At 37.9% G+C, this 18,925-nt stretch overlaps 1 long non-coding RNA gene across 3 annotated transcripts in view; it reads left to right on the forward strand.

Moving 5' to 3' along the window:
* Positions 1-14,757: 14,757 nt before the first annotated feature.
* The window catches only part of LOC120220929, a 28,445-nt gene continuing 24,277 nt past the window's right edge, over positions 14,758-18,925 (forward strand). For all 3 annotated transcript variants that reach the window (XR_005525694.1, XR_005525693.1, XR_005525698.1), the window contains exon 1: positions 14,758-14,952. This is a non-coding gene — a long non-coding RNA (uncharacterized LOC120220929). The remainder of the gene's footprint in view (positions 14,953-18,925) is intronic.

Raw genomic sequence — 18,925 nt, forward strand, 5'->3', positions numbered from 1 at the left:
TCTCGGTTCCCTTCACCCGCTCTAGCCCTGCCGAGGGCTATGGGGTTTGATTTTGGGGGTGGGGGGGGGAGATGACAGGGCTGAGTTATTTTGGTTGACTGTTTGCTTTTTAGTACTGCCCTTCCGCACCCTTTTGTCACTGATAGTAAAATCTCAGCCCAACCGCATGAGCCGGGGGGGCGTTACTAACTCTCTCATCACCCTCCTGATCGCCGTCCAAAAACGCTCGAGTCTGGCCTTCTTCCGAGCCACGGATCCTGTCCCAACCCCTGGAGCTTCCTGTTGACTGTTGGTCGAACCAGCCTTGCCGGGAGGGGGGACCAAAGCCGGGTTCTCTTGGCGACTCTCCCAGTAATGGTGACCTTGGCTTATCTGGGGACAACGTATTATATGATCCCGGCAACTTCCCAGTGAGGTACAGGTATTAGTATCCTGTTTGACAACTGTGGAAACGGAGGCTGCGACCCCGAAAGTGGAGCACAGAACTAGAATTCTGCTAATCCGAATACAAGCACCTTTCCTGTCTGCCTTGTAGCCGTCTAGTCGCTGAAGGAGAAGGGAGAGGATCCAGAGAAGGAACTGGGATAAAGATGAGGGTTAGTCAGTGTCGGACCAGGCTGAATCTTGAGACTCTTCTGCTAAAATCACTTCTGCCCCATCAGACTTGTAGATTAACTTCCTCTCTGTATTTCCTGTTTGGTGGGGTTATCAGAACTACTAATGTGGGTCTGTTGGTTTCCTTTGTGGTTTTCAGCAAAAATCAGAATCATCTTTGACAAATACGAAATGGTACAATCATGTGTGTCAGTATTCTGGTATTCTAGGAACTTAGGAAATGCATATAAAGTTTGAAAATCTTTTTTCTTCAGCTAAGTGAATCAAAGGCAGAGATAGGCACTCACATTAACAAAAAGGTACACCTAATATGGCATGGTACTTTATTTGATTTAGCTACTAACAACTCATTTGTTCTTAACTGTATTTGGGATTAAACATTTTCATGTAGATTTATATTCAGCTTTTTTTAACTTGAAAATAAATTTGAGCTGTTACTTTTCTAAACTTCTAGATTAAATGCAGATAATATTTTTGTTGTCCTAAATGCTCAGCCTTAAAAACCTAACTCTAAAATTCTAGTTTACCCTAGTATAAGGGATGAGGTGGCTTAGAAGATGCTCTGTATAGAGTTTTAAAGGTGGGAAAGGATGTCAAAATCCCCTATATGTTATATTAACTTATCACTGAGTCTCCTTCTATTCACTCTCCTTTTGATTCTTTTTGTTACCTCATTCCCTGTTTTCTCTTTTGGAATATTAATCTACATTGTCAAGTTTTAGTCTGTAAATAAACTGGAGACTTCAATCTTGAGACTCAATGGCTCACTTATTTCCAAGAATATTTAAAAAGACAACAAACCAAACAACAAAAAAAACACCACAACCACCAGCAACAAAAGTCTCTAAAGCCTTACTGAGTTTGGTACAATAGAAATCACTTTTAAGTGCAAATCTGCTCATTCAAGACATAGACAAATGATGCGCACCCCTGTGTCTCTCCCACACAGCACAGAGTTCTGGTATGTATTTGTTAAGGAGTGATAAGGGACCTAAGTCTTGGAATCCCTGGGAGAGTCTGCTGGTTTAGGAAGCTAGGGGAATGCTTGAAACAAAAGGAATGACATATGTTAAGTCTCTACAGAAGTGGAATGTATCATTTATTCAAGTTTATTAATACTTAGTGTTCTGACTGACAAGGTTTAGCTGTGGCACATTCGATCTCACCCTAGATCATGTGATTTTGCCAGAAAATGTTTGTGTTTAGGACAAATTTCCTACCAGCTGCTGCTCTCATCACAGGCTGTGATGATGCTTTTCTTTTCCTGATAACTAGAAAGCCTGCAGTCCTACACAGGGTGCATGCACTGGTCACTACTCTAATTATCATCCCACTACAAACCCCCCCCCCCCCCCCCAATGCCTTTTCCTGGACTTGTGCCAGCCACTAAAAGCCTGGATCTTCTCATGTCTACTCCATGCCTGAAGTTATCTACACCACTTTAGCCTGGTCATAACTGCCCCTAAGCCCGATTAGGAAGAATATGAGGACCCCTCCAAACAAAGATCTGGAAAATCAGGCAAACAGGAAGTATTTATCATTGAATGTAGGTTCATTGTGCCAAGCTTAGGGAGAAATGCAGTAATCCATCAATTTCTCCTGATGCCTTCTTTGTCTCAAGGACTGGTGTTCCCCTCATTTGTGCAAGGTCCAAGAGGACCAATTCATTGTACGTGTAAGGATACATCCTATACTGAGTAGATTAACAAATGCCAATCTTACATAAAATTCAGCAAATCTAGCTCATCTTTTTGCTCTGTTTTGTTCTCTACAGCTTCTAAACTTCTTGATTACTTGGTTTAAAATATTAGAATTACACCCTGTGCCTGGTGTGCCTCCCCAGCTCCAGGACTATTTTTTGAATGTTTAGTCTTTGGAATCTACTTTGGGGTTTGTTTCTCTAATTTACGTTCTTTCTAGTGCTTCTGCAAGTTGGTCCCAGGCCTGTTACATCTAGCTAAAACAAAAACAAAAACCTAATTTCTGCTCCAGCTCCTCCTGGTACCCACTCTACCTACTCCTGGTACCTTTACCTATAATTTTAAACACACAGCACTTTCTGTGTTGGATGGCGCATGACATTTTCTCACATGCCCTCTGCCTATCAGAATATAGCATGAGGCAGAAACCTTTTGAGGGTAACTTTTTTTTTTTTTAAGTTTATTTATTTTGAAAAGCAGAGAGGGAGAGAGAATCCCAAGCAGGCTCTGCACTGCCAGCACAGAGCCCTAAATGGGACTGGAACCCATGAACCATGAGATCATGACCTGAGCTGAAACCAAGAGTAGGACCCTTAACTGACTGAGCCATCCAGGCGCCGCTTAATGTCATTCTTTAACTCAAGTTCCTTTTCTCTGAGAACCAATCCTTTACCAATAGCTGGAGTGTAACCCTGTGATCCAAGTACCACTATTCACAGTTTTCAGCTTGAAATTTGAAATTTTGAGCGAGTGACAAAAAGTTGACTCAGTGATAATTCATGGTGGCTGTGGTGTTGAGACTTTAGTAGCAGAGGATTGATGTCTAGGGGTAGGGGAGTCCAGTAGCAGTAGGCAAGCACCTAGTGCTGATGGTGTCTGCATCCTAAGCAGACCATCCCTAAGTCAGGACCTGGACCCTGACCCACCTTCCATGGCTCCTCCCTGAGTGTGCTCCACCAATCTTCCTGTCCCTTCTCTGAACTTCCAAATTAAAATCTCTTTCTGCTTAAATTAAGTACAGACTTCTGTTCTTTGCAAATGAAAACCACTACTTAGTTCCTGCTACTTCTTTGTGCTACTAACTGGAAACTCAGGCACTGCAAGGGAAACATCTCCTGTCTCATGCACACAGTGGGGGTAGGCAAGGGATGGAGGTACTTGTTTTCAGAGAGAGCATGAAGTAGATACATGCATGGTGAAAAGGAGGCATAAGATATTATGTAGGACCTCAAGCTGTCTCTAGTTGCCGTAAGCCGCATGTAAGACCATAAACATAGAACAGACCTGGCAAATGAGTCTCTCTCCTGCAGGCTCAGGGCAATCATTGTTCTTAGATCACAGCATAGTACAGACTCTTCTTCCCAGAGCACTAACTCCCATCCTCTAAATCCTCAGCACAATTCAGGCAGCAAACACCTAAGATTAGTGTTAGATGTTGAAATTCATTTGATATCTCTGTCCTACAGGCTTGTAATTTCCTCCCAAGATCTATATTTGCAATATCTGTAGCCATTACCAAGTGTTTGGCCTTTACTTTCCTGGTACATTAAGCTAGTGTGTGGTCGTAATATGTCAGAGTCTCTGACATTGAGTTTAAGCACTACTAAAATTGCTACCAGATTGCCATATCCTGGAAATCTTTACAAATGGGTTATGAAAAGTAGAACATAACTTTGCTTGAAGGCAAGAAGTTAAAGTTAGAATGTTTACCTACATCAAAGTCTTGGAAAACAAACTATAAATCAGGCATGCTCTTATCTCTTAAGTTAACTGACATCAGATTATAAAACATAAAGGGCTGGGTATCTGAGGACTTGTTATTGTTCAATATTTTACAAGCTAACATTGTGGTTGGCATTTAAAAAAATATGTTGAGAATAAATGTATGCTTTTCAAAACCTTTAATATCCTTTCTAAAACTAAATCTTTTTGTATTTTCTGTGCTATAGATAATTATTTTTCACATTTTTAAAAATTAAATGAAATCTGAGCAAATTAAAATCTAACCAGATTTTATTATGTGATATAAACCATGATGCATTTAATCCTTTAGTAATGTGTATTGACACTCCTTTTGATTTGTGTATAAATAGGGTTTTGAGTACTTAAAATAGCTACTTAATTTTTCTTCTTTCTAAGGGAATAACATACGCAACAAGATCTATGTTTTGGTGAAATGTGAATGAGATGATGAGATTGGAAATGCAGATACCAGGAATGATAACAACAGCAACTGCTAGGCTATCTTTTATTATGCCCTCACCCATATGTATGCCAAGTGCTTTACCTGCACCATTCTCTGAATCCTCATAATCACTCTGGAGTTTGTAGTATTATCCCCGATTACAAATTGGATTCCTCCAGCTTGGAAAGTTTAAGCAGCACACTGCTAATAAGAGGAAAGTTTCCAAAATCTATTCTACTGAAAGTCTTTGTGATTACCCAAAAAGGAAATTATTTTTAAATGTTCTTTTAATGGCCATGAAAACAATTTGTTTTTTCAAATTCTGGAATAATTAAAATTAGCGAATTGCTTGTATAAATAGGTATCTAATTTTTTTTTAATGTTTATTTTTGAGAGAGAGACACACAGAGAGAGACAGAGTGCAAGTGGGGGAGGGACAGAGAGAGAGGGAGACACAGCATCTGAAGCAGGCTCCAGGCTCTGAGCTGTCAGTACAGAGCCCGATATGGGGCTCAAACCCATGAACTGTGAGATCATGACCTGAGCTGAAGTCAGGTTCTTAACTGACTGAGTGACCCAGGTACCCCAATAGGAATCTATAAATAAGAAATGTGGAATTCTATGGATTTGTAGGAAATTCTTCATTTTATCATTTCATATCCCTAAGAAACAGTTGGAGGAAAACTGGAAAAGATATATAAGATTAGCCTAAAAAGAATGAATTCTAATTAGGAAAAAGCAACATACATTGAGTGTACCTTCCTGGAGATGAGCATTTGGCATCTGTTGTCAGTTTTCCAATGGCACCTTCCCCAGACGAAATGTCTGAGAAATGACTACATGTACAGCATAATTACCTTGCCAAATACAAAATATCTAGGTTAAGTCAATGGTAAGGTTTATATTTTAATCTGCCAAAGCTAGGTAATTATAGTTAAGTCTTCCATGGTAACCACAGCTCAGTGATTAGAGTCAGTAAACAGTTAATAACCCAATGCTAGGAAAGGTTATTTAATGTTTTTAAAACCAGCTTATTCATTCATTCATAAAGCATTTGTATAATATCTACTGACAAATCCTGTATATTTTAGTTTATATTGTATTTGAAAAGATCTCAGGACTTTAATAACTTGGAGAACTAAAAAATAATGAGAGGGTATTTTCTTTGTGTCTAAATCCAAGGAATGTAAATATTAGTAGATTTTCAAAGCTTTTATTAGGATTTTTTTTGAAGAAGGAATTAATATCCTATCAAATTTAATTCAAAATACATAGTTTTCAGGGCACCTGGGTGGCTCAGTCGGTTAAACGTTTGACTTCAGCTCAGGTCATGATCTCACAGTTCATGAGTTCAGCCCCGCATCGGGCTCTGCTGACAGTGCAGAGCCTGGAGCCTGCTTCAGATTCTGTGTCTCCCTCTCTCTCTGTCCCTCCCCTGCTCGTGCTCTGTCTCTCTCTCTCTCAAAAATAAATAAATAGTAAAAGAAATTTTTTTAAATAAAATAAAATACATAGTTTTCTTTTGGAAATTTTCACTAGTGAGTAAAAATCAGTTTTTACTGTTTATACCTAACTTGATTTTAAATTATTTTAAATTTTACTAGGTACTGTATTTTTAAAATTATTTCTTGGTTTTATTGTCATTATCATCATTTTCATTTCTTTTTTTAATTTTTTTTAATGTTTTTTTTATTTTTGAGAAAGAGATGGAGATAGCATGAGCAGGGGAGGGTCAGAGAGAGGAGACACAGAATTCAAAGACAGTCTCCAGGCTCTGAGCTAGCTGTCAGCACAGACCCTGACATGGGGCTCAAACCTACGAACTGTGAGATCATGACTTAAGCTGAAGATGGATGCTTAACTGACTGAGCCACCCAGGAACCCATCATTTCTTTATAGTGGACTCATCTACAACCATTTCACATTTTTTGAGCCCTGAGTTGTGATCATTAATTTGCATGGGCCTATATCCTTATGAATACTTGCAAGTATGTTTACTAAAGATTCAACAACCATGCACTCAAGAACCAAAAAGTATACAATGATTCACAGTTTAGAGAACACTATTTAAATAATCCAAAAGTGACTGAAGTAGAGATTTTTCTTTTAGAAACCTGGTAATTTTGGCATAAAATAGAAAATTGGCACTCATGTTCATTTTATGTGAAATTAATTCCAACAAGTTAAAATAGAAGCAAAGCCAGAGACCAAGGAATGGATATTTTAAAAACCAGACTAGAAATTTTCGTTTATATTATGATGAGGCACTTATAAATTTTATTTGATCTCCTGTTCAAGAAAATATGTAGATTCTCCTTCGGCCTCTTGAGGACCCATTGTCTAGTTGTGAATTTTATTTGAAAAACTTGAAATAGAAAAAAAAAATTCCTCCTTTTGTAAAAGACTCCAAGTCTTACATACTCTCTCTAAAAGTCACTAATCTCATTTCCTTTGAGATGATGACCTATATGTCCAAAAAACAAAACATTTCCTGAGTCTGTTTAGAATACATAGGATCTGTTCCTAACTGTCTGTCATATGTCCTCAAGAATCTGGTAGATATTTAAGAAAAAAAAGAATATAGAAATTTACATAAAATTTTGAAATGGTTAATGGCACAGAATCATACAAAGTCTTAGCAAGTATTTGATAAATTTGACCATTTAGACACATAAACACTTACTAAACTTTACTTACCTTAAGATAATCAGTTGGAAATCCATATAAAGCTTTGACAGTGGAAAGATCTTTGGTCTGGGAGTAAATTAATTCTGGTCTCACTGCTAATAGGTATGGGATTTCTTTTGGGGTTACGAAAATATTCTGGAATTGGATAGTGGTAATGGTTGCACAACTCTGTGAATATGCTAAAAACCACTGAATTATGCATTTTGAAGGGTGAATTTTATGGTATGTAAATAATTTCTCAGTTAAAAGAAATTCTGGTTCCAGAATTTAATGCCCTTATGCAGCTATGTTATCTTTTTTCCTCAACTTTGTTGAGATATAATTGACATATAACATTATATAAGTTTAAAGTATACAACATGATGATTTGATACACATTTATCTATTGTGAAATGATTACCATAAGGTTAGTTAGCATATCCATCACCACTTATGCTACATAGAATTAATCAAAAGAATAAAGTACATAAATATAAGAAAATAAACACTATGTAACTATCTCCCAATGGAAAGAATAGGATACTAGGACAACTGATTGTCCATCTGAAGAAAGAAAAATTTGCCTAGAAAATTTTGTGCATGTTTATTGGCCATATTTCTATTTGGTGAATTGTCTTGAGTCAACTTTTCATTTTAGGTGTGATTGTTCTTTTCTTTATGGATTTGTAAGTATTATTTTTGAATATTTTGAATATTTGAATTCTTTATATTTCATAAACAATGGCAACATTTCCCCCAAGTTTTCATGTGCCATTTATCTTTATTTGTGAACTTTCTTTTAATACAGAGAAATTGAAAATTGTCTTAATAAAAAAATTCTTTAAGTTAATTTATTTTGTGAGAGAGAGAGAGAGAGAGAGAGAGAAGGAGAGAATCCCAAGCAGGCTCTACACCGTAAGTGCAGAGCCCAGTGTGGAGCTTGAACTCACGAACTGTGAGATCATGACCTGAAATGAAACCATGGATGCTCAACAGATTGAACCACCCAGGTGCCTTGAAATTGAAAAGATATTTTAATTGATTTATCTATCTCTTTATGGCTCTTTTAAGTCTTAAAATTTCCTTTCTTCTCCTAAAATTATATATATTTTCTACTATTTTTGTGATTTCCCTTTACATTAAACAAGTTTACTGCATTTGAATGTGTTTTTTTTTTTAATTTTTTTAATGTTTTATTTATTTCTAGGAGAGAGAGAAAGAGACAGTGTGAGCAGGGGAGGGTCAGAGAGAGAGGGAGACACAGACTCTGAAACAGGCTCCAGGCTCTGAGCTGGCAGTCAGCACAGAGCCCGACGCGGGGCTCGAACCCACAAACCACGAGATCATGACGTAAGCGAAAGTCGGACGCTTAACCGACTAAGCCACCCAGGCGCCCCTTAAATGTGTTTTATATTGTTGTAGAATAGGAAGTAGTGATTTAATTTTTCTCTTTTTCCAAAAAGATTGTCAGTTGTCCCTGTATTTTATTCTTTCTACTGGAAATTAAGTTTATTTTTTTTTTCTTGCCTAATTGCTCTATGTTGAATTGTACTATGTTGAATAGGAGTTGTGAGTGTGGGCACTTTTGTTTTATTCCTGATTTTAAAAGAAAAGCTTGCAGCTTTTCATCATTGAGTATGATGTTAGCTGTGGTTTGTCACATAGAGCCTTTATTATGTTGAAGTATGTTCCTTCTATACTTGATTTGTTCATAACCATTATCATGAAAAGACGTTGGATTTTGTCAAATGCTTTTTCTGCAGCTATTGAGAGGTTTCTATAATTCTTACCCTTTATTAAACATGGTGAATCATGTTTTCTAGCTGTGTAGTCTTAAGTTTCCCAAGTTCAGTGAAGGGATTTTATTAGATCAGCTTTTTTTCACACTGCTGGTTGCAATTCCTTAGTAAGTAGCAAAGCAATTTAGTAGATGGCAAACAACCTTTTTTAGAAAATGAAACAAAGAAATATGAGAGTGTATTACATATAATAAGTATTATTTTGCCAAACTCTTGTTTCCCTTATAGATGTGTACATACTGAGTCATGATGTAAAATATATTTTTTTTCACCATGGTTAACAATTAAAAAGTTTTCAGCCTACTACTGTATTAGCTGATTTGTAATGTTCTTCCCTCTATAAAATTCTGTCGGTTTACACTATTCTATTTGGTAGTAGCAAAGTCCCTATCTGATCTTGTAAAACTTGCAGGCAATATTCTTTGAATGCTAACTGTGTGTCAGAAGCTATTCTGAACTCTTTGGGTATTAACTCAATCCTCAGTGCAAACTATGAAGCAGTACAATTATTATAATGCTTCCTATTTTATAGGCAAAGAAAATAAGGGAAAAAATGGTCACAGCTAAGATAAAAACATATAGCTAGAAGTGCTGGAGCTGGAAATTAATTGTAATTAATTTTAGAGCCAACACTTTTAACCACTATGTCATTCAATTAAGAATTCTGGCAAAAAAACTTGGGGCGCCTGGGTGGCTTAGTCGGTTGAGCGTCCGACTTTCGCTTAGGTCATGATCTCGCGGTTCGTGGGTTCGAGCCCCGCGTCGGGCTCTGTGCTGACTGCCAGCTCAGAGCCTGGAGCCTGTTTCAGAGTCTGTNTGGGTTCGAGCCCCGCGTCGGGCTCTGTGCTGACTGCCAGCTCAGAGCCTGGAGCCTGTTTCAGAGTCTGTGACTCCCTCTCTCTCTGACCCTCCCCCTGCTCATGCTGTCTCTCTCTCTCTCCTAGAAATAAATAAAACATTTAAAAAAAAAAAAAACTTTAAAATGTTTTAAACTGACTTACAATCTTGTAGTCCCTCTCTACTTAATATTATAAAATTATGTGTTTTGGGTGGTGAATATTGATTTTAAAAAAGAAAAAAATGTTTCCTTAATATTAAATAAACCACATTTGAGAAAGCATTAAAAGAATGGGGGAGGGATAGTCAACACATCATTTAAGGCCATCAACTCTCTTCCCAGTGCCCTCTGTAGATCTCAAGGTTTTGGCTGAGTAGCAGAAATTTTTCACTTAAAAAGAGAGAGAGAAAGAAATATTTCTCTATAATAAATAGTTTTCCCTTAGAAAAAAACAGAACTCCTGTAACTTTCTTTGTTTCATTCTATTAATATGAAGATTTATTCAACTTTAGTTCAGTTGAATTTGGTCATAAAAATGTCTAGTGTCTTTCCTTCTCTCCAAATTTTTCTAATTAGCTTCTAAAAAAGGGAAATGATAATAAGATGCATGAGAAATAAGAAACAGAATTTAAATGAATGGCTGAAGTCAATGCAGTTAAAACAACAGCAACAAATGCTAGATTCTCTGTCTTCCTATTTTTTTCCTTTTGATGATAGCTATATTCTGTGGCACACATACACACTCACTCTTCTACTAAAATCAACAACCACAGAAATTATTTTGACATGGTCCCTGCTGCTCAAGTACCTTCTGATTTCTTAGTAATGAAAGTTGAAAACTATCATTTGTTGAGTGTGCATTACCCAGCACTTGCCATGATTTATATGCTAAGTCATTTAAATTATCTTCTCCACAAACTGTGAGGTTATTCTCCCCTCCTTTTAAACTGAAACTCAGTTAAAATAATTTGGTATTAAGAGATCCAGCTTGAGTTAAGCCCCAGATTCTCCGAGCCATGTCTCGTAGTTTTTCCCACTATACAGCCCTGAAATGTTGCTGTTTTCTCCAGTATTTAGTATGTTTTCCATTATAACAGTTATTTGAAACAAATGTAATACTTTCAATCTTTGGCTTTTATCTGCTATGGGATTTGTAGTTTACTACTATGGAACATTTAGAAGATTTAGTTTAATTACAGACTATTATTATTCTTTTTGGTTCAGCTCAAATCATGAATATTTCCTTTATGTTACAAACACATGTACATTTTTCACATTTCCTTTTTAATGCTTCATTGTGAATTATTAAATTTAAATCCTGCTGCTAATGTCTACTGGGTCAGGAACAATGTAGATGTTTAGATAGAATTTTGCAAATTCATCATGTAACTTAAAGAGGGAGGGAGACCTTAGGTTGAGTTTCTTTAAAAAAACCAAAAACCTCTATAATCATACTCTTGGAGCTTGAAATAATGATCCCCACAAAGAACATTAATTAATGTAAAGTAAAAACATTTGAATAAAGCATAACAGAGAGATAAACTTCTAACCTATAAACCTATTTTAGAAAAATCGGATTATGAAATCCCACAAGGCAGAGGAAGAACACATTTAACAAGAGATTTTAGTCACATAGAAATAATGCAGAACTAGTATGAAGAACTTGGTGTGAGGAGACACAAACAAGTTACAAGCTTTCTGGCCATTTATTTGCTAAGGCAGTGTTAAACATATTCAACTGGGTAAATTTTTTTTAATGTTTATTTATTTTTGAGAGAGAGAGAGAATGCACACATGAGAGAAGTTGAGGGGCAGAGAGAGAGGGAGACAGAGGATCTGAAGTGGGCTCTGCACTGACAGCAGAGAGTTCAATGCAGGGCTTGAACCCACAAACTGTGAGATCATGAGCTGAGCTAAAGTTGGACACTTAACTGAATGAGCCACCTAAGGTACCCCTGGGTAAACTTTTTAAATGTTTATTTGTTTATTTATTTTGAGAGACAGTGTAAACACAAGTGACAGAGGGGCAGGGAGAGGTAGAGAGAGAATCCCAAGCAGGCTCTACACTGTACTGCTGACCAGGAAATTCCAGATTGACTAGTTTAAGATTACCTTCCCAGGAGAGGTTGAAATTGCAGTTAAATTGGGTGTTAGGTCTTGGTTTGCTGAGGTAGGCTTAGCAGAAGTGACTCCATTTTGCACCTATTGTCTCTTCTTAACAGCAGGTATTATTTATTTCACAATCACAAGGTACCAGACAAATTACTAGTACTTCACATCATCATAGCTCTTTTAATCCCTCACAACAACCCTATAAATCCCAAATTTGGGTATAAATGAGGTTCAAATGTCCTGAGAGTCAGAAATATTTTTTGTGATGAATATCCTATTTAATTTATAACAAAAGATAGAGAATAAAATTCTAATTTATTAATTTTCATGAGACCTAGTAAGGCTAGTGTGTCCAAGTTTGTGCAGTTATAACAGGTGGCATCACTATTTTAATCAAGTCTGATTCATAATCACTTTTTGCCACTGCCTCCACAATAAAAAGGTGCTCCCAGCCCTGCCTGTTTTCTTAGAGAGCTCAGTTCCTCAACCACATATCAATAAATTTGAACTACAAATTGTATATGGCTTAGGCATTTTTCAAAAGTTAGAATTCAACTATTGATTATAGATTAGAATCCTTACATAAGGGAATACTTTTGGATATTTGTCATGGACAGAAAATATCTAATCTCAGTAATAGATACTGATTAATTTCCTTATTGTCATAATGACATTATAAACAAACTATTATATTTGTAGCCTACTTATTTTTTTCCTCTTGGTAACAAAAAATAGTTTACATAAAATTCCCTTTATTAAGAATTTTCCTCATTGTGTAGATTATGAAAAATCAGGACATTGAAAGATGATTCCCCAGTTTCCCTTCATTATTCAATAGTAGAAATCATTATTCTTATACAAGAAATGCTTGCTATACTGAATGAAATATAATAATATATCCTGCTTTTAGGAGCTTAGCACCTAGAATATTATACACAAAGATGAATATTAGCTCATATTTGATACATGCTAATGAAGAGCATAGAAAATAAAGTCTTTGGGAATTTAGAGTAGAGGGAGATCTTACTAGGCAGTTGAAAAGAGCTTTGTAAAGGCAGTGACACATATGAAGAAATCAATTCCATAAAGACATTCCTCAAAGGAAAGAAGATGACTTAGGCAGACTTTCAGAGCGCAAAATGTGTGTGGAGATAGAGTGCAAACAATGCCAGAAGTTGGGGGGGTATATAGAGGGTAGAGTAGGAGATAAAGGTGTCTGATGACTTGATATTTACAGCTCTTGACTTGGACATGAATTTTTCTATCAAATGCCTCCTACTTTCACTGCACTGGACTTTTTAAGGGCAGAGCCTTTATCTTATCTATCCTGGTATCTTAATTTAAAAAAATTTTTAAGTGTTTATTTATTTTTGAGAGAGAGAGAGCATGAGAAAGGGAGGGGCACAGAGAGAGGGAGGCACAGAATCTGAAGCAGGCTCCAGGCTCTGAGCTGTCAGCACAGAACCCAACACAGGGTTCAAACTCACAAACTGTGAGATCATGACCTGAGCTGAAGTCGGAAGCTTAACCAACTGAGCCACCTAGGCACTCTGATCCTGATATATTTAGCACCTAACACAGTACACTCAGTGCCTGGAACAGAAAAGGAAATCTAGAGTCAGGTGCTTTAATGAACTGAGCCACCCAGGTGCCCCAATTAAAAACAATTTTTTAAATAGGAGCTTGGTATGCAGTGGAAATCGGGATCATTTTTGTAATTTGGTGAAGAACTTATATCCTTAGCACCAATTTAAGACTCAATTTTGGGGGGTACCTGGGTGGCTCAGTCAGTTGAGCATCTGACTTGGACTCAGGTCATGATCTCACAGTTTGTAAGTTCAAGCCCCCCATCAGGCTCTCTGCAGGAAGCACAGAGCCCACTTCAGATCCTCTCTCCTCCTCTCCCTTTCCCCCTCCCCTCCTCATGCTCTCTCTCTCTCTCTCTCTCAAATCTGTATTTAAAAAAAAGACTCACTTTTTATATTGAAGTTATAGTCTTTTTTAAAAATATGTGTGTGTATGCGCGCATGCGTGTTTTAAGTAATCTCTGTGCTCAACTTGGAGCTTGTACTCACAACCCGAAGATCAAGAGTCACATATTCCACCGACTGAGCCAGCCAGGCACCCCTGAAATTATAGTCTTGACAAAATGATAAAAAAAATTAGAATCACCCCAAATCTGCCACTCTGATGGTGTAGTTATTTGGTATCCTTGTACAATTTCCTCCTGTAATTCTATCCCTTCAGTCTCTAATGGAGAGTGAATTCCAGTTGGATTCATAAAGCCCCAACTTGAACAGCTTCCTGATAGTTTTGAGTTTAATGTTTTGTACCCCCTCTAACAGTGATAGTGCCCAAAACAATGGCCATCCGGCAGAAAGGCTTGCTGTGTTTTTGAACAATGCATGTACAAATGAAATTGGTTTGGAAGAGATCTGGGCAAGTCTGGGATAGAGGAATGGGAAGACTCTCTTTGTTAAAAGGAAAGATGAATAGTTACCTCAACAGTGGGACATCAAAAATGACAATCCGATGTAGCAACTGACGAAGAGAAGCAGGAAATAGCAGGGAAATGAAGTAAAGGCAGGCATAACAGAGGCAGTCCAAGGGAATGAAGGCAAGCTTTGACTATGAGGCTTAAGACAAGGGGGTGTTTGGGAAGGGAATGATGTCATCATAACAACAATAGAGGAAGACCGTTTTGGTAGCAGCTTTTGAATAGACTTTGAAGAAAAAAAATTAGAGAGAGGGGAAAAAGGAAACGGGAAAGGGAAGTCTGCTCAGAACTCAGCATGACATTCGAAGTGGGTGGGGAGCTTCCTGTCACAGCTTGATGTTTGGAACATCTGGTCGCCTCTTATGAAAACGGCCTTAGAAAACTTTAGCTTTCTTAAGCCGACCAGGTTAGAAAATGTACGGATTCCCTTGGCCTAATAGTCATCGCCGGTAGATAGGCATATCTGAAGAAAAAAGAAATACAGATGGGAAATAAACTCTTCTCTTACTCAGAGAACACCCCCCCTCTCGTTTTCCAAGGTAAGTGTTCATATTTATAAACGTGTATGTTTTACGTGTTTTGGGAATTTATTGGTTTCGTATTAAAGTATTGCAAATTCACTTTTAATTCAGTGACCTCAAATGGTGAAATGTAGTTAAAAGATTTTCAAAGAAAACAATTGTTTCCAAAACTAATTTTCATCACCCATTTTTCTGTTGTTTAATTTTCCTGATTCCATACCTTGCTTCCTTTACAATCTGGGCCCAAAATTTCCACAACTCAATTATGCCCTCTAGTGTTTCATAGTATTTAATGAAGGCTACTTGGGAATTTTTTTGAAGTTTATTTTATTTTTGAGGGATAGAGACCACGTGAGTGGGGGCAGAGTGGGGGCAGGTAGCGAAAGTGGGAGTCAGAGGAGACAGAAGGAGGGACAGAGAGAGAGAGAGAGAGAGAGAGAGAGAGAGAACCCCAACCCAAGCAGGCTCTGTGCCAATCAGCACAGAGTCCGATGTGGGGCTTAAACTCACAAAGCTGTGAGATCATGACCTGAGCTGAAACCAAGAGTCAGCTGCTTAATGTACGAAGCCACTCAGGTGCCCCTACTTTGGAATTTTTAAAAGTAGTCACAGGTAGAACTAATTCTTGCAATGAGTAGGGAATCTGATAATGATTCCCACTGTAGCAGCTGTAGGATACCCCCCTGTATTAGCCAGTATAAGGCAGCTATATTATGGTAACAAACTCCCAAGTCTCAGTGACTCAAAAAACAAAAGTTTATTTCTTATAGAAGGTCCAAGCTGGCCAGGCCTGTCTGTATGCAGCACCTTGGAGATGCAAAACTCCTCCATCCTGTGATTCTGTTATCTTCTTACCTGCTAAGTCACTAGGACAGGAAAATAGAGATATGGAAATGGCAAACTGGCTTTTAACTGCTTTAGTCTGGAAGTGACACATCTTACCTGGCTACTTTCTACTGGCCAGAAGTAGTACCCTGTCCCAGCCCAAAGGTAAGGGGGCCTGGAGGACATGGAGAAGCACATGGATATTCTGGGACCACAGCCTCTACTAAAGCTTCTACAAGAGCAGCTGGGGATGAACACGTTAGACATTCTAGCTTCATTATTTTAGGACATATTTTTTATTTTAAGTTTTCTAGTAGAAGAGAATTCGATTGAAAATAGAATAACAATAGCAATTTCAATATTCACAATTCTTCATTTTCAACATGACTCTCAAAATTAAATATTTCACTTGTATAAAGACGGAAGTGTAGGGACTGATTTTTATATTATGATTTCTGTCCTAATTGACTATTGTATTAACCAAAATGTCCCTATTTCCTTATTCTTTGAAAGAACTATCATCTTCCTCCTGCATCTATTCTTTTGATGTAAGTTACAATTTTGTTTTTAATTATTTCTTTCCAACTTTAATTGGGTATATTTGAAAGCTGTCTTTAACCTGTTCTTTTTACCGACATTCCATCTTAAATTAAATTTATTAATAAAATTTTGCAAGTTTTGCCTATTATTAGGGAAAATATATTTAAGGAAACTTTGTAATTATCTATTAAATATTGAGCTTAATGGCTCTTTTTAAAGTTTTCTTTATTGTGGTAGAATATACATAATATAAAATTTACCATTTTAACTATTTAAAAATGTACAGTTTGGAGGCATAGAGTACAGTCACAATGCTGTGCAACTATCATCACCATCCATCTCTGGAGCTTTTTCATTTTCCTGAACTAAAACTTCATACCCTTTATTTATTTATTTTTTAATTTTTAAAAGTTTATTTATTTGAGAGAGTGAGTAGGGGAGGGGGAGGGTGAGGGAGAGAGAGAGAGAGAGAGAGAGAGAGAGCATCCCAAGCATGCTCCCTACAGTTAGAGCAGAGCCTGATGCAAGGCTCAAACTCACGAACCCTGAGATCATGAACTGAGCCAAAACCAAGATTAAAATTCTTACCTGACTGACCCACCCAGGTGCCCCAGAGTCTGCATCCTTTAAACCATAACCCTCATTTCCTGCTCCCTCCTATCCCTAGAAACCACCATTCTACTTTTTGTCTTTGTGAATTTGACTCCTTTAGTACTTCATATAAGAGCAATTAGACAATATTTCTTCTTCTGTGTCTGACTTATTTCACTTAGCATAGTGTTTTCAAGCTTCATCCATATTGTAGCATGTGTCAGAATTTCATTACGTTTTAAGCCTGAATAATATTCTATTGTATGTTATACCACATTTTATTTATCCATTCATAAGGGCTCATCGTTGACAATGTTACATTAATTTTGTTAAGTTAGTAAATCCTCGATACATATTTTAATAGTCCTCTATAATCTATAGCCCATCTTGATTAGAGACACATGAAATTGCTCAACCTTTGGTCATCCTCTTACTCTATTTATCCGATATATCTTGCCATTTCTATCTTTCATTAGGTCTTCTGGCAAATCTCCACTTTCTTTTCTTTTTTTTTTTTTTATTTCTTAGAGAGAGAGAGACAGCGTGAGCAGGGGAGGGTCAGAGAGAGAGGGAGACACGGAATCTGAAACAGGCTCCAGGCTCTGAGCTGGCAGTCAGCACAGAGCCCGACGCGGGGCTCGAACCCACGAACCGCGAGATCATGACCTGAGCCGAAGTCGGACGCTCAACCGACTGAGCACCCCAAATCTCCACTTTGCAAAGGAGGTTTTCTAGGCTAATGTAACTAATGGTGCTGTGGGGGATAATCAACCATAGTACTTAGCCTCCAGTACAAGCACGTTACACCATTAAACTCTTCCTTTTCTACCTTGATATTTCAGAGAGTGATTTTTTTAAAGTTATCTTATGTACACAGATGCTATAGAGTGGTAGGTACTTCACCACCAGCTTTACCATGTTCTTAAAGTCTCTGTCATAATTCTATTGTTAATAATATTGTTAACTTACATTTTTTTTTATTTTGAGAAAGAAGGGAGGGAGAGAGAGGTAGAGAGAGAGGGAGAGAATCCTAATAAGGCTCTGAGCTGTCAATATAGAGCCCGACGTGAGATCGTGAAATCATGACCTGAAGCGAAATCAAGAGCTGGGTGCTCAACCAACTGAGCCACCCAGGCGCCCCAAACCAATCCTCACATAATGATAATAGCTACCAAGCTCAGTTCCAAGCATTTGATAGCGCGGTACATATTGCTGCTAGTTTTCAAAAAAGAAAACACAGGAGGAAAAGCAGGGTAGAAAGGAGGAAAATGATAACTTGAGTTTTGGACGTGTAGGGTTTGAGGTGCCCGAGGAAAATAGTATCTTGTGAAAGACAAGCAGGTGGGAAATGTGAATGTGCATCATAACTCAGGAGCAGTGCCAGGGCTGGAGGTAGATTTGGGGATGAAGAATATGTAGCTTAGAGCTGCAGCTGCAGAAGAAATGACATTTCCAAGGGAGAGAGAGAATGCAGTTTCCACTTAGCCTAGCACCAGCCCTGAGCTGAGCCTGAGGCACGAGTAGGAATTAGCCTGGCAGGAAGGCAGGAAGGGATGTGAGCCTGCAGGGTCCCTGGTGACTGCTGTTCTACTTTTCATCTCCATGGAGTTGATTCTCTGGGTACCTTTTATAAGTGGAATAACTGCATATTTACCTGTTGTGTCAGACCATTGGGAGCAACGGTTTTTACCCCAGCTGTTTAGCCATAAAAGCTTTGAAAAACCACAAATGCCTGAACCCCAGAGCCAGGGTTTCTGAGTCACGTGGTCTGAGGTAGGCGTCCAACATTTGCATTGAAAAAACAAAACAAGTGAGAACATCTGCTGCAGAAGTAGAAGACCCAGGAGAGCAGTCTCATGGAAACTAAAGGAGGCAAGGCTTCAGGTGAGGGCAACTGGTGGCTGAAAAAGTACCTCCCGTACGTTTAGAAGGGAGAGGCCTCTTGTTTGGCAAACAAGGTTTTACCAGAAGCTTCCATGGAGCAAGTTCAGTAGTGGGATAAGGGGAAAATAATTGTCAGAGCAAGTCTTCTGGG

This window comes from Hyaena hyaena, unplaced genomic scaffold, assembly GCF_003009895.1.
Source record: "Hyaena hyaena isolate Hyena2069 unplaced genomic scaffold, ASM300989v1 scaffold_14, whole genome shotgun sequence".
NCBI classification, from domain to species: domain Eukaryota; kingdom Metazoa; phylum Chordata; class Mammalia; order Carnivora; family Hyaenidae; genus Hyaena; species Hyaena hyaena.